The sequence below is a fragment of the Caloenas nicobarica genome, chromosome 30, assembly GCF_036013445.1.
Source record: "Caloenas nicobarica isolate bCalNic1 chromosome 30, bCalNic1.hap1, whole genome shotgun sequence".
Taxonomy (NCBI): domain Eukaryota; kingdom Metazoa; phylum Chordata; class Aves; order Columbiformes; family Columbidae; genus Caloenas; species Caloenas nicobarica.
The window spans coordinates 2,592,126-2,604,944 of NC_088274.1; positions in this window are offsets into that span (position 1 = coordinate 2,592,126).

A 12,819-nucleotide genomic window follows, 5' to 3' on the forward strand; every position below is an offset into this window, starting at 1 on the left:
GCTCTGCGATGTGAGAGCTTTCTGAGATCCTACCAAGATTTGCAGATGCAATGCCCTGCAGCCACAGGCTTAATATCTGTGAAGATTTTTCTCCAAGTGAACTCTCATCTGTCCTCCCACTCCAGACTGCGTTTCCCTCTCTGTACCTGTCTCCTCTCCCCTCGGTGCTGCAGGCAGAGCCCTCAGCCCTGCTGCGCTTTGCAGAGGAGCTGCTCCTGGGCAGAGCTGTCTCTCTGCAGCGCTGCCGCTTGCCATGAGCTCCCTCTGTCCCAGGAGCCCAGCCCAGCTCAGCAGCACAGGAGCAGCCCATGATGTCCTTTTCTCTGTCCCCTCTGGGCTCCCTCACGGTGTCCCTGGGGCTCCAGGGGCACATCCTTTGAAACAAACTCAAGTAATCAGTGGTGTTGAATCTCTCTCCTCTGCAGAGACACTTCCTTCCAGTATTGCGTTAATTGTGCTAAAAAATGAATTCGTCTGAGAGTCATCTTTTCTTGTCCCGTCATTAGACAGGACACCAGAAGCAAAGGATCTAACTTCTCCAAGCTAGAGGAGGAACATCTTCATTTGAAGGAATTTAGCCATTTGATTCTGGTTTTATACTCCTAGGGCTAGAAATACATTCAGCAATCTTGGGCCATGTCATGTCAGTGCTCTGAAGCAAAGCCTTTGCACACATGGGGTCCTGGACACTTGGTACCAGGTTTCCTTGGGGCAGGTCAGAGCTGGGCTGGTGCCACAGCTGGCGTGGTTCAGCCCAGATGGGAGGCAATGTCCTCAGCCAGGGACCTGACTGGCTGAGCTGGAGCTGTCAGTGTTGCAGACAGAGCTGTGACATGGATGGAATAAACTGCCAAGGCAGGGTGGCAGAAGTTAGTTCATCTGGTCTTCAAGGACAGCAGCCTCCAAGCACAGCAACAGTCCAGATAAAACTCAGTCTAGACCGGTAAGGCTATTCAAGGGCCCCCTAATGAGCTGTTACTACTTCAGGAACAGTTAAAGGAGAAACAAAGACACTGGGTGGCCACTGATTACTTTAATAAGAGAAAGAGGTGAGAATCCCTTTGTCCTCTTCTTCAGCCTCTTCACCAGGAAGTTCTCCCAGGCCTCTGTGACTGGAGGCAGGAATCTGGACGAGAACAACCAGCAGTGGATGGGGATCAAGTCAGGGGTCCCTGGAACTAACACAATCCTTTCCTGTCTCTGGGACAGGAGGGGCAGCATCCCAGGAGCTGAGACAGCAGGACCATGTCACAGTGAGGCCACTCTCCACCATCTTGGAAAGCTCATGGAGACTGGGGGGACTCCCTGACCACTGGCATCTCTCACACATTGTGTGCACTTTTCAAAAATGGCCAGTGGGTGAGCAGGGGACCTGTGAAATCTGCTATTGTGATTCGTGTCACTATGAGAGTGTATCAGGGGACAGAAATAAGTATTAGTGTACTAACATTGTGAAAATGCGCCAACAAGAAGTTAAGATAAGTGCACTGAGATAACCAATTAAGGCATGGAGCAAGGATATTGTGGTCAGGTAGCACTAAGGACTTATGTAAAGAAAAGTGTATTGCGGTTAGGTAGCGCTAACGACTTGCTTAAAGAAAACCCACTTTACGCATGCACCGAATAAAGGGTAAAGAAAAGGACACTAAAGAAGAGGAGAAGCCTTCCTCCTGAGGACCACCAGGAGGGGAGAGGTGATCACCTAAACCTCTGAGACATGCGCAGAAACCCCAACGCCACGTTAATCTGGGGAATTGAAGCTAGGAGGATACTTCTTGGAAAAGGGAACTTAAGAAAGTGTAGAAAACCAAGGGAAAAAGTAAGCGGTGTGCGTGTTGGTGGAGCGGTGACTCCCCGCGCACCCAGCGCTGTTTGCTTGCCTTTTATTACCTAGCCTTTTGCTTTGATATCTGTTAATAAAATGACTGATTCTGATTGAAACTCAACTGGACTCAAGTCCTGTTTATCACAGAACTAAGGGCTGTGCCCCAGAACATGGCCACTGGGACCCCATTTCTGGGTGTCTGGAAGAGAAGGTGACGGGGTTTACCCAGGGCAGGTTGTGTCTGTCCATCCTCTTTGCTTTCTGTGAGGAAAGGACAGGGTTGCAGGACGTGGGGAGAGCAGTGGTGGTCTGTTACCTGGCAGTCAGCAAGGCATTCAGCATCATCCCCCACAATGTTCTCGTGTCCAAGGTAGGATATTATGGTCTGTGTCATTGTTCAAGTAGATGGGTAAAAAACCAATCTTGATGGTTGCACTTGGAAAGGTGCTATAGAAAGGGAGAAACTTCCCAATCCTGAGGACAGTCAAGCACTGGAAGCTGTTTCCCAGGAGTGCGCACCCACTCTACCCCAGAAAGTGTCTAAGATGTGTTTGGCATGTGTGTGATTCGCACTTCTTGGTATTTCTTACATACACCTATTGCATATTCATTTGTTTCTATGAATCTGTGTCATTCGGTACCTGCAATGGGGCTCAGGTGAGGCTGAGCACGAGCCCCTGACCTTATCAACAGGTCGGAGAAGATGTTTTCTGTAACAGTTTTCTTAGAAACACAGGAAAATTTATCCCGATGACTTTAGTGGCAAGTGAAGAATTCAATGTCTTCGGTCTTTCCCTGACAATGGAACAGAAGTGGCAGGATGTATATTTCTCCGTGTGGGAAATACCAACAGATTGGTGTGGGAATATAAAATATTTTCTCTTTGAGCGTTTTCCCGTCATATCTCTGTCCTCCAAGTGCCTCTTGTTTTTTCGTATTCTTATGTCCTGGCTGCAGTTGAATGCACTTCAGCCGAGTTTGTTAACTGGAGAGCTGGGGTTGTGGGTGAGCTCATACTGGGCAGCACGTCAGGGAGGGAAACTACGAGTAGCGAGTGACAGAACCAGAGGAAACGGCCTCAAGTTGAGTCAGAGGAAGTTGAGGTTGCATCTGGGGAACAATTTCTTCCCCAAAGGGCTGTGGGGCATTGGAACAGGCTGCCCAGGGCAGTGCTGGAGTCACCATCCCTGGAGGGGTTGAACAGACAGAGAGATGAGGTTCTCAGGGACGTGGGTTGGTTCAGGGTTTGGTTAACCGTTGGACTCGAAGATCTTGAGGGTCTCTTCCAGCTAAAACGATTCTTGTCGGTGTTGAAATTGTGCAGGCCGTAAGTGTCCCTAACAAGACTGTGCTCTGTCCAGAGCGGTCTGGACTTGACAAACTCCAAGAACGTGTAACAGCTGGACAAGCATCTCATCCCACAGCTTGTCATGGGTGATCCTGGTGTCATCCCCTCCCCATCATGTCTATGAAGTTGCCAACTGCAATAGTCCTGTGGCCAGAAGTCAAAAGCCACGTCTCATATTCAGGGGTGAGCTGAAGTGAGGAGCAGCTCTGGACAGGCCTTGGGGTGGGAGGCCACACAGGCTTCCTCATGGTCCTGATGTCCCTGATGGAGCAGCATTAATTCTTCATTCTTTCTACTTCCTAGCTAGCAAGAATAACCACAAGTGGTGGTTGTCTTCAGTTGATCTTTAATTTTTCCCTGTTTAGGAAAACGGTTCCTTAATTCAGTCTTTTGTGTATCTGCAGGGCCTTGAGACGGTTCGTGTGTGAGCAGCATGCGTGTGGATGTCAGGTTTTCTGCAGGCTTGTGACTGCTCTTTCCCCTCTGTTTGAAGGAGGAAAATCTTGGTGTGTCCTCCCCAGTAACTAAAGAAATGCAAAGAACTGATGGAGTAGGAGGGTTCGAATGAGGAGGGAACGTCGGTTAGTTCTGACTGTAAATTTTCTTGGCTGTTGTTGTAGCAAGAAGTCTTAAAAATGAGTGCTGCAAAACTAGAGCTGCTTTGCCAAGTTGGACTGTGCTCAGTGATGAGTGGTGTCATTGTTGGTGATTCGTGAGTCTGAAGGATTGAAGGGCATTAGAATAACCTGCAAAGCCTGATTTGGGGTGTTTCAGTTGCGCTGGAGCATGGCCTGGATGTGAACAACTGTTTCTTCTTCCAATTCTCTTCTTTGCCCTCTGACCTCTCTCCCAGTCCGCACGAGATGGGTGCAAATGTTCTGTGAGAGCAGCTTGGGGCCTGAGACACCGCTGCTGGGGCAGTGATGCTGACGCTTGTGCTGGGGCAGTGATGGAGGCCCCGGTAATCCCAGCAGTGATGCCATCCCCCTCATTTCTCCCCTGGGCGACCATCCCCTGCAGCGATACCCTCTGTCCCCATCCTCTCTCTGTGTCGTTCCCAGCCCAGCTCAGCTGCCCTCGGGTTGGGCAGGGGCTGCGTTCACCCCCTCCCATCCCACAAATGACACAGGCAGAGGTGCTGCAAAACCAACACCCAATCGGTTTAATGAATGGAGCAAGAAAGCGGGATCTGCGAAGGCTGGGGCTGGAGAGAGTGGGTGGGTGCAGGTCTCAGCCTCCACATCTCCTCTGGCTGTGGGTGCCACGGGACGGTGCTGGAGCGGTGTGTTATGGGTGGCCGTCCTGGTGGCTCTTTCCATGCCCATTTGCCTCTGTACAAAAACCGGCAGCTGCCCAGTGGCATCGGCAGAGTGTCCCACTCCTCCTGGGCCGAGTTCTTCATGCGCCGCCGCTGTGGCCGCTGCTGGGGTGTGACGGGCACCGAGTCCTCCTGCTCCTCAGCACAATGGACGCAGCCGTGAGGCCCCAGGGCCCGAGGGATGGCGGGGAGTCGGCGGGAGGCGCGGCAGCCGCGGGGCCCGGGCAGCTGCTGCCACAGCCCCTGCGCTGGGATTGTCCCCATGGGCACAGGCACAGCCAGCTCGGCTGCTGGAATTTGGATCCCCCGGTGTTCAGTCCTGTGTCCCCCGGTGGCTGCGTCCTCCGCCCGGGTGGCGACGCTGCTCCTGGGGACGTGGGTCCCAGCGGGCGGTGGGGATGCCAGTGCTGTGGCTGTCAGCAGCAGGACGGGGTAGAGGTGGCGGTCCCAGGACTGTTGGTACCAGGCCGGGAGGTGCTGGTTATGGAGTGGTGGTTCCCCTGGGTGACGGCGGGGTGCCGGGCAGGGCCGTGGCCTCTTCTCCAGGGTTGGGGCCGGCAGGGTCGCCAGGTGGAGGTGGCAAAGTGGCGCTTGGCAGGCCCGGGGCCAGCGCAGTCGTGGTGGCAGAGGGGGCTCCCGGTCACCATCACCGTCTTATCCGCTTCCGCGGGATGGTGTGAAGCGGAGCGGTGTCATGGGCCTCGGGAGCTCTCACTGGCACGGGGCGCTTGGTCTTAATGGTCCGCGCGGCTCCCGCTTCCGGCAGCCCCCGGCAGGTGACGGTGCCCGGTGGCAGGGGCAGGCGGGTGAGCAGCACCCGGAGCTGCCTGCGCTGCAGCTCCTCCATGAGTTGGGCCGTGGAGGGCGGGTGAGGCTGGGGCGCAGGCCGGGGGCTGGCCAGGGGGCTGAGCAGGGGGACCTGCAGGGGGCTGAGCAGAGGCGACTCCAGAGAGTCCTGCAGAGGATCCCTCCAGGGACTGCCCAGGGGACTGTCCTCTGAAGGTTCCCCAGAACTCTCTGGAGAGCTCTGCTCAGGGCTCTGCAGGGGACTTCTCTGCGCCCAGGGGGGCAGGTCTGTGGCCCCAGCGTCATGTGTCCCCTGGGGAGCCGGCGATGGGGAGGCCATCACCCCCCAGAAGGGGTCAGTGTCCCCCATCATGGCCGTAGCCAGGTGCTCCTCCAGGCTGTCACACTCTGCCCCGTACTCCCCGAAGCCTCCAGTGACAGGGGTGCTGCTGGCCAGGCTGTTGGGGCCATCGGGGAAGGTGGTGTCCCCGTACAGCAGCATCTCCGCTGTCACTGGCTCCTCCATGCAGCCGCCCTCTGCCCTGCGTTCCAAGAGGTGGGGGAGCTTGTTGAGGGTGGGGGTCAAGTGAGGGATGTCAGGGACATCAGGGATGGTGTCCTCACCACCCCTCAGTCCCCCAGCCACCACTAGCTCCTTGGGACAGCTGCCCTCTGCCACGTACTTGGGGAGGTCGGGGAGCCCCTCGAGGACCTCAGTGGTCATGCGGGGGCCGTGGGTGGTAATGCCGGCGTCCCCCCTGTCCCCGAGCTGTGCCAGCCCCACTTGGTCCTGGGAGTAAATGGTCTCATCCATGTGCTCCCAGAAACCATCGAGCTCCCTGAGGCTGTTGGGGAAACGAAGGACATCAGGGATGGTGTCCTTGCTGTCCCCCAGCCCCACGGCCACCACTCCGTCCTTGGAGCGGCCGCCATCCGCCACGTACTCGGAGAGGTCCGGCGGCTGGCTCAGGAAGGTGGGAGAGCTGGGGACACGGCTGGTGACCTCGCCGTCCGCCAGCGTCGCCGCCTCTTGCTCTCTGGGGCTGGTGTTCTCTGCCCTGTGCTCGGAGAGATCGGGGAGCTTGTTGAGGCAGGTGCTGCGTTTGGGGTATCAGGGACATGGGGGCTGGTGTCCTCCCTGTCCCCCAGCCCCAGTGCCACCGCTGGCTGCTTTGGGCAGCCGCCCTGGGCCACGTACTCAGAGAGGTCAGGGAGCTCAAGGAGGAAGCTGGCCAGGTCGGGGCTGTCCGCGACATCGGGGACAGCATCCCCGCCTATGGTGGCTTCGAGCCACGCGGACAAGCTCTCGGCCACGGTGTCCAGGTCCAGCTCAGCGGCAGCCCCGGTGCAGGCGGCTGGTCCCTGCTGGGGCAGATCCCCCGAGCTCCCCAGGGCTGCCTTGGTGGTCACCGCTGCTGACAAAGCAAACAAAGCCACACAAGGCAGGCGATGCCAGCTGTCCTCAGCTTGGCCACCCGCCTGTGGGCTCTGCCAGCCCCAGCACTCACCTGTGGGCTCCCCGGCAGTTGTGTCCGCTGCTGCAGCCAGGACAGGCTGGTGGGGGCTGGCAGCGGGGACGCCGAGCTCCACGGCCACCCCGTCCCTGCCGGAGGCCTCCGCTGGCTCCTTGGTGGTGTCAGGCAGGGTGTGGGGCACAGGGCGGCTCTGCACCCGCCGAGCCACGGGGCCACAGGGTGTCGGGGGGCCGGGGCAAGCAGGGACGGACAGCTGGTATGAGCCCGTGGGGTACAGGGGCTGCCCCTGGACCACGGCCCATGGCGCCAGCCCCACAGGGTGCTGTGGCACCGGTGCGGTCCCCGTCAGCAGCTGCTGTCCCCAGGGGTAGGATGGGGCAAATGCAGCAGGGCCAGGAGGCAGCTGGAGCCCTTGGGGTACCTGCACCAGCTGGACCCCTTGGGGCAGCTGGACCTGCTGTACCCCCTGGCAAAGCTGCACCCCTGGGGACAGCGGCACCACTTGGGGGACCTGCTGCAGCTGCACCCCCTGCCACAGCTGCATCCCTTGCGGGAGCTGCACCAGCTGCCCCAGGGCCCCCGGCACCCCCTGCCAGACGCTGCCCTGTCCCAGGTGGTAGGTGACAGGGCAGCCCTGGGCAGGCTGGGGGGGCACCAGTAGCCCTTGGTCAGCGGGCAGCACATGGGCCGGCACAGGTGCTGCCATGGCTGGGATGGTGAAGCTCAGGGCTGGTGCCCGCGACGCCATCAGCAGCTGGCGAGGGATCGTGTCTGTTGGGGGAAGCACAGAGGTTGAGATGGGTTGAGATCCTGGGGGGCTGTGCCGGTTCAGGTGACCCGGAGGGCAGGAGCAGCAGGAGGAACGGGAGCTGCTGCTGCCCCGGCCGTGGCGGTTGGCCAGTGTGGGGTTGGTTGGGGACAAACAGCCTCCGTCCCCATGGCCGTGATTCCACCAGCATCGGCCTCAGTGTTGTGAGGGGCTGAGATTTCACAGCACATCCTCCCATCTCAGTGATTTCCCTTTCCTGCTGGTTTCATGTTTAGGTGGAGCTCGTTGCCTGGCAACAACCGACCGGAAGTCTATGGGGAGTCAGGGGACCCAGGACAGCCAATGGCCTTTGAGGAGGCGGGGCAAGGCATGTGATTGATATGTAACCAGCCAATCCAGCTTTGAGGCCTGCAGGAAAGGTGGCAAGAGCTGACCGAGCTGGGCAGCATTCAGGGGCGGGCCGTGCTGGCTGCACCAATCACAGCTGGCGGGAGTGCAGCACCCGGGTGATTGACAAGCGATCTGACCCATCACCTGATAGGCGGAGTCAGGGACCAATCCCAACGAGCCAATCACAGGAAACATCACCTCAGGGGAGGAGACTGACAGCCCTCCCGCCCAATGGCGGCGCAGCCCAGGCTGAGGAGGCGGCGGCTCTGCGGGCGGCCAGGCTGAGCTTTGCCGTGGCGCCCGTGGAGCTGCCCCAAGGCTGAGCAGCCCCCGGCCCAGCCCTGGGGCCCTTTTTCCTGCAACTGGGGCCCTGGGGATGTTGTTGCTGCATCTGGCTCAGGTGTGCGTGGGCTGCTCTGGCCTTGTTCTCCTGGGCGGGAGGAAATGGTACCGAAAAGTCGGCAAAAAGGTTCTTTAACACGGTTTGGAAAGTGGTAAAAGCAGCACTTTTGTTACAGCGCCGGACACTCGCAAGATTGCTCCCCTGATCGAGCGTGTGTGTGATTCGCACTTCTTGGTATTTCTTACATACACCTATTGCATATTCATTTGTTTCTCCTGCTTAGTTAATGCATCAAACATAAATTATTTCCATAACCCCGCCATAACTTTGCTGAAGTCCATCCTTGGTACTTGAGAGTCTTCACCAGGGTCTCTGCTGTCCCCGGTTTCTCCCCAGCTGCTGCCCCCCCAGTGTCGGCTTCTTGACCTGATTGCTTGATTGTGCATTTTCCCCTCTTGCTGTCTTTTTGTCCTTTTTTTTCTTTCCTTTCTGTTCTGTTCCCGGTCCCATCTTTTCTCACCGTATCCCCCTGTCCAGCTGCTGCCCCTTCTTTCCTCTCCCTCTTGCTCTGTTTTTCCTCTCTCCATCTCTCTGTCCCACTGCCCACCACACTTGTTTATTCCTTCAGTGCTGTCCCGCCCCCTGTTCCTTTGCCCTTTCTCTGTCACTCCATCCCAGTCCCGGTGTATTTTTCATTTGTTTTTTCATCTCAGTCCTGAACCATTACTACATTTTTCTTCTTCCACCCCTTTGTCCTGCTCCCTGCCCCTGTCTTTGTCTCTCCTTCCCTTTGTGGTGCTGCCCATCTCATTTTCCCTTCCTGCTCCAGCTCTCTGTCCTGCTCCCTGCCCCTCTCATTCCCTCTCTGTTTCTCTGCCCTTCTCCCTGTCTGTCCCCCGCTCTGTTTTGCTGTCCTGCTCCCTCTGTAGTTTTTCCACTCTCTCTGTCACTCTCTCCTGCTCCCTGTCACTTTCATTTCTCACTCCATCTCTGTCCTGCAGCCCAAAGCTGCTTTTTGGTCTCCATCTCTGCCCTGCTGCCCAGCCCAGGCCTTTTTACCTCCATCCGTGCCCTGCTGCCTGTCTCTTCTTTTTGTCTTTCCCTTTGTGTTGCCTCCCTGACTCTTTTTTCTCTGTCTGTGTTGCCCTGTCCCGCTCCCTGTCTTTCTGTTTCTCTGAACATCCTTGTCCTGCTCCCTTTCCTTCTCTGTTTGTCTCCCTGTCCCATGTCCCTCTTCATCTCTTTTTTTCTCTTCTGTCTTTCTCCCTGTTCCTGCTGATTGTTTCTCCATGTATATCCTGTTCCCTGCCTCTTTTATCCTCTCACTGTCCCTCTGTCCTGCTGCCTGTCCCCATCTTTTCTCTCTTTATTCTTGCCCCGCTGCCTGTCCCATTGCTTCTGGCAATCGACCCCTGTCCAGCTGGCTCTGCCTTTTATTTTTTGTCTCTTCCTCTTTGCTGCTTCTCAGCCCTCCTTTCCTCTTCCTCCAGCTCACTGTGGGTTTTCTCCCTTTGTCAGTCACTTCATCCCCATCTGACCTTTGCTTTCTTTCTCAGTCGCTTTGTTCTGCTCTCTCTCCTTCCTTTTCTCCATCTGTACATCCCCCTCCCTGTCCCTGTCTTTCTCTACCCAACTTTCCTTCTTCTCCTTCCCATCCCCTTGTCCCTCTGTCCTGCTCCTCCACCCTCCTCTTTCTTCCTCCCTGTCTCATTGTGGCTCCTCGTCCCTATTTCTCTTGATCTCTCCATCTCTCCACCCTTTTCCCTGTGTGTTTCTTTCTCTCTGGGCTCCTCTATCTTCTCTCTTGTCTGATTTGTCTCTTTCTAGTCCTCTGTCCTTCTCCCCAGCAGCTTCAACTGAATGACCAGGTGTCACTGTGCTCTGGTATTTGCTGAGCACTGCCCTGGGGAAGATCTGTGTCTGTAGGGCTGGGGATCATTTAGGAGCTGGTCTCCTCCTGCAGACAGCAGAGCCGGGTGTAGTTGTTGAGTGGCTGGTATAATGGGCTCCATAAAATAAGAACAAGAATCTTGCTTTTTTGTGGTGGTTTTTTTTTTTTTCTCACACCATCTGAACTTCAGTAAGCAAGAGGAAGAGTGGTTGACAGAGTCTGTTTTCTGAGAGTAACATGTTCCTGTACCTTTCCAATCTTTCTATGGTGCAGGATTTCTGCCCTTGCAGAGAGGACTGCAAAACCCGCTGCTGTCAGGTTGGACTTTGCCTCCCAACGCGGCGCAGCCTCTTCCATTGTAACATCACCCACTGCCGCTGATGTCACAAAGCAGCATCAGCGCTGAGGTCGGCACAGCAGGGTATAAAAGCAGGGGTCTCCCTGCGCCTTTGTCACTCTCGATCTTGAGGGAACTGAGATCGCAGAGCTTTTGGTTCACTCGTGAGCGAGTCAGATGCTTGTTACCTGCACCTCAGCAGGTACCAAGAGGCAGACGGAAAAGGTTGAAGGTCTGAACGGGTATGTTTGAAAAATCCTCCTCCCCTTTGCCCAGGTGTGTTTTCAACCTCATCAGCTGGGGTGGGTGGAGGGTGGACAGGAGAGGAACACAAGGGCAGCCTGAGAGCTCGCTCTGGAGCTTGTGGAAGGCAGCAGCCGCCTTTCAGTCTCTTCATGACCACAGGGGCAAGGCCCAGAAAGCCTTTGATCTCTGCAGAATGAGGGACAGGTCTATTTTGGATCACATGGAGGGAGTCCCAAGCAGTGGCCCCGATACAGCCTGCCGTAGGGGCACAGGCTGAACCTTCTCTTGAGAGGGTGGAGAACAGGATCAGCACAAATGCCCATCGGGTGGTGGGCAGGAGAAACAGCGTTCATCATGTGCCTTCCATTTCCAAAGAATAACTGTCCACCCCACAGATGTGAACTGTGGCCACAGCTCTTGTTGCAACTCCTGCTCTTAGTCCAGAGTCAATCTTAAGCCCTTTGTCGCTAACGAAACAATCGCTGCCATGACAATTCCCCCACTGGTGCAGCTGGTGACAACCCCAGCAGTGACTCGAGCTGCTGCAGGACCAAGCCAACGCACACGCCAGGGACGCCAGGCTCAAGGGCTGCAGTCCCTGCTGCTGCTCTCCAGTCTGCTGCTGATCTGCACGGGAACCGCCAGCTTCACCAGCCTTTTCCTCCTTGTTGCTCTGCAGGAAGATGAAGGCACTGAAGGCAACACTCCTGGTGCTGCTTCTCGGCCTGTTCTCTCTCGGTGAGTCTCTGCAGAGCTCCAACCTGAGGACGGTGCTTTAGGATGAACTCAGGGCTCCATCCTGTCCTGGTCCGCTTCCCCCACTGTGACCAGAGGAGCTCAGCTGAGAGCAGAAAGCCCCCGACAGAGCTGTGCCAGTCCCTGCTCCAGCGGGACGGGTGTGGGGGTGAGGAAGGGGTGACTTGCCTTCCCCAGGAGGGCTAAGCCAGTTCTCTTCAGCGGAGGGAGAGGCCGTGGCTGAGCTCTCCTGCCCCAGGGGGATGAAAATCTTCTGCAGGACAAGGAGCACAGTCCAGGGCAGGGAACATCCATCTCTCGTGGAGCCCATATGCCATGATGGCCACTGTCAAAGACAATAAGAGGAGAGACAACAATGGCACTGGGGAGAGACACAGAAAGGGGAGAGGGCAGCCCGAGGCACAACCCAGCCTTAGACCAAGTTCTAAGCTCCAGTGTGTGTCTGACAGGTGTTTTCCACGTGGGACAGCTTGGCACCTTAATGCTCTGGAGCACTGTGGCGGAGCTAGGACACCTGAGCGAAACCCAATCCCTGCCAGACCAGCTCAGAAAGCTCCAGGAACAGCTTTATAATCTGCGCTGGAGCGCAAAGGATGTGGCTGAGTGGGCTCTCCATGAAGGCGTGAAGCAGGGAAGGCTCCCAGGCTTTACCGGACAGGTAAGGGCACAAGGCAGAAGGATCTCCTCAGGGGTTTTATCCTCCCTCCGGCACGTATCCTACTCCATTCCCTGTCACAGCCAACAGGCTGGTGCTGCTGGAACAAGTGCTGTCATGGCCACGCTTCCTTGCCTGTCTGTGCTGCCTGGCCTGGGGCCTCTCCACGGGAAAAGCCCCTTCCCGCAGCTCCAGCATTCAGAGCACTGGAGTGAGCAGCCCCCCTTTCTGATCCCGTCAAGCACAGCAGGGCAAACCTGGGAGGCTTCCAGGCAATTTAGTTGTTCCTTCCATCTGATATGGGCCTTGTCCCCGTTCACCTTGGCTGGCCTTGCAGGGGAGCTGCTTGCCCCCTTCCTTTTCCTTCCAACAGGCGCTCTCCTTTGTGTTCCTTCCCAGGCGGTTCAGGAGATCATCAATGAAGCCCTGGAGAAGTTGGAGGAAATGCAGGTCCCGATGCCTGATTACGCCCTGAAATCAGCAGGTACCATGACACTGTACAAACAAACCAGTTCCAAAGCGCTTCCTGTCCAGATTGACAAGATGGGCATTGGAACGTGCCCAGGGGTAGGAGAGAAGGGCGAGAAGTTAAGGGTCACCTTGTGCCCTACAAGTGCCCCCACTGACAGAGCCTGTAATGGGCCAGACTCCATGGGAAGCACAGAAAGCCTGGTTCACGT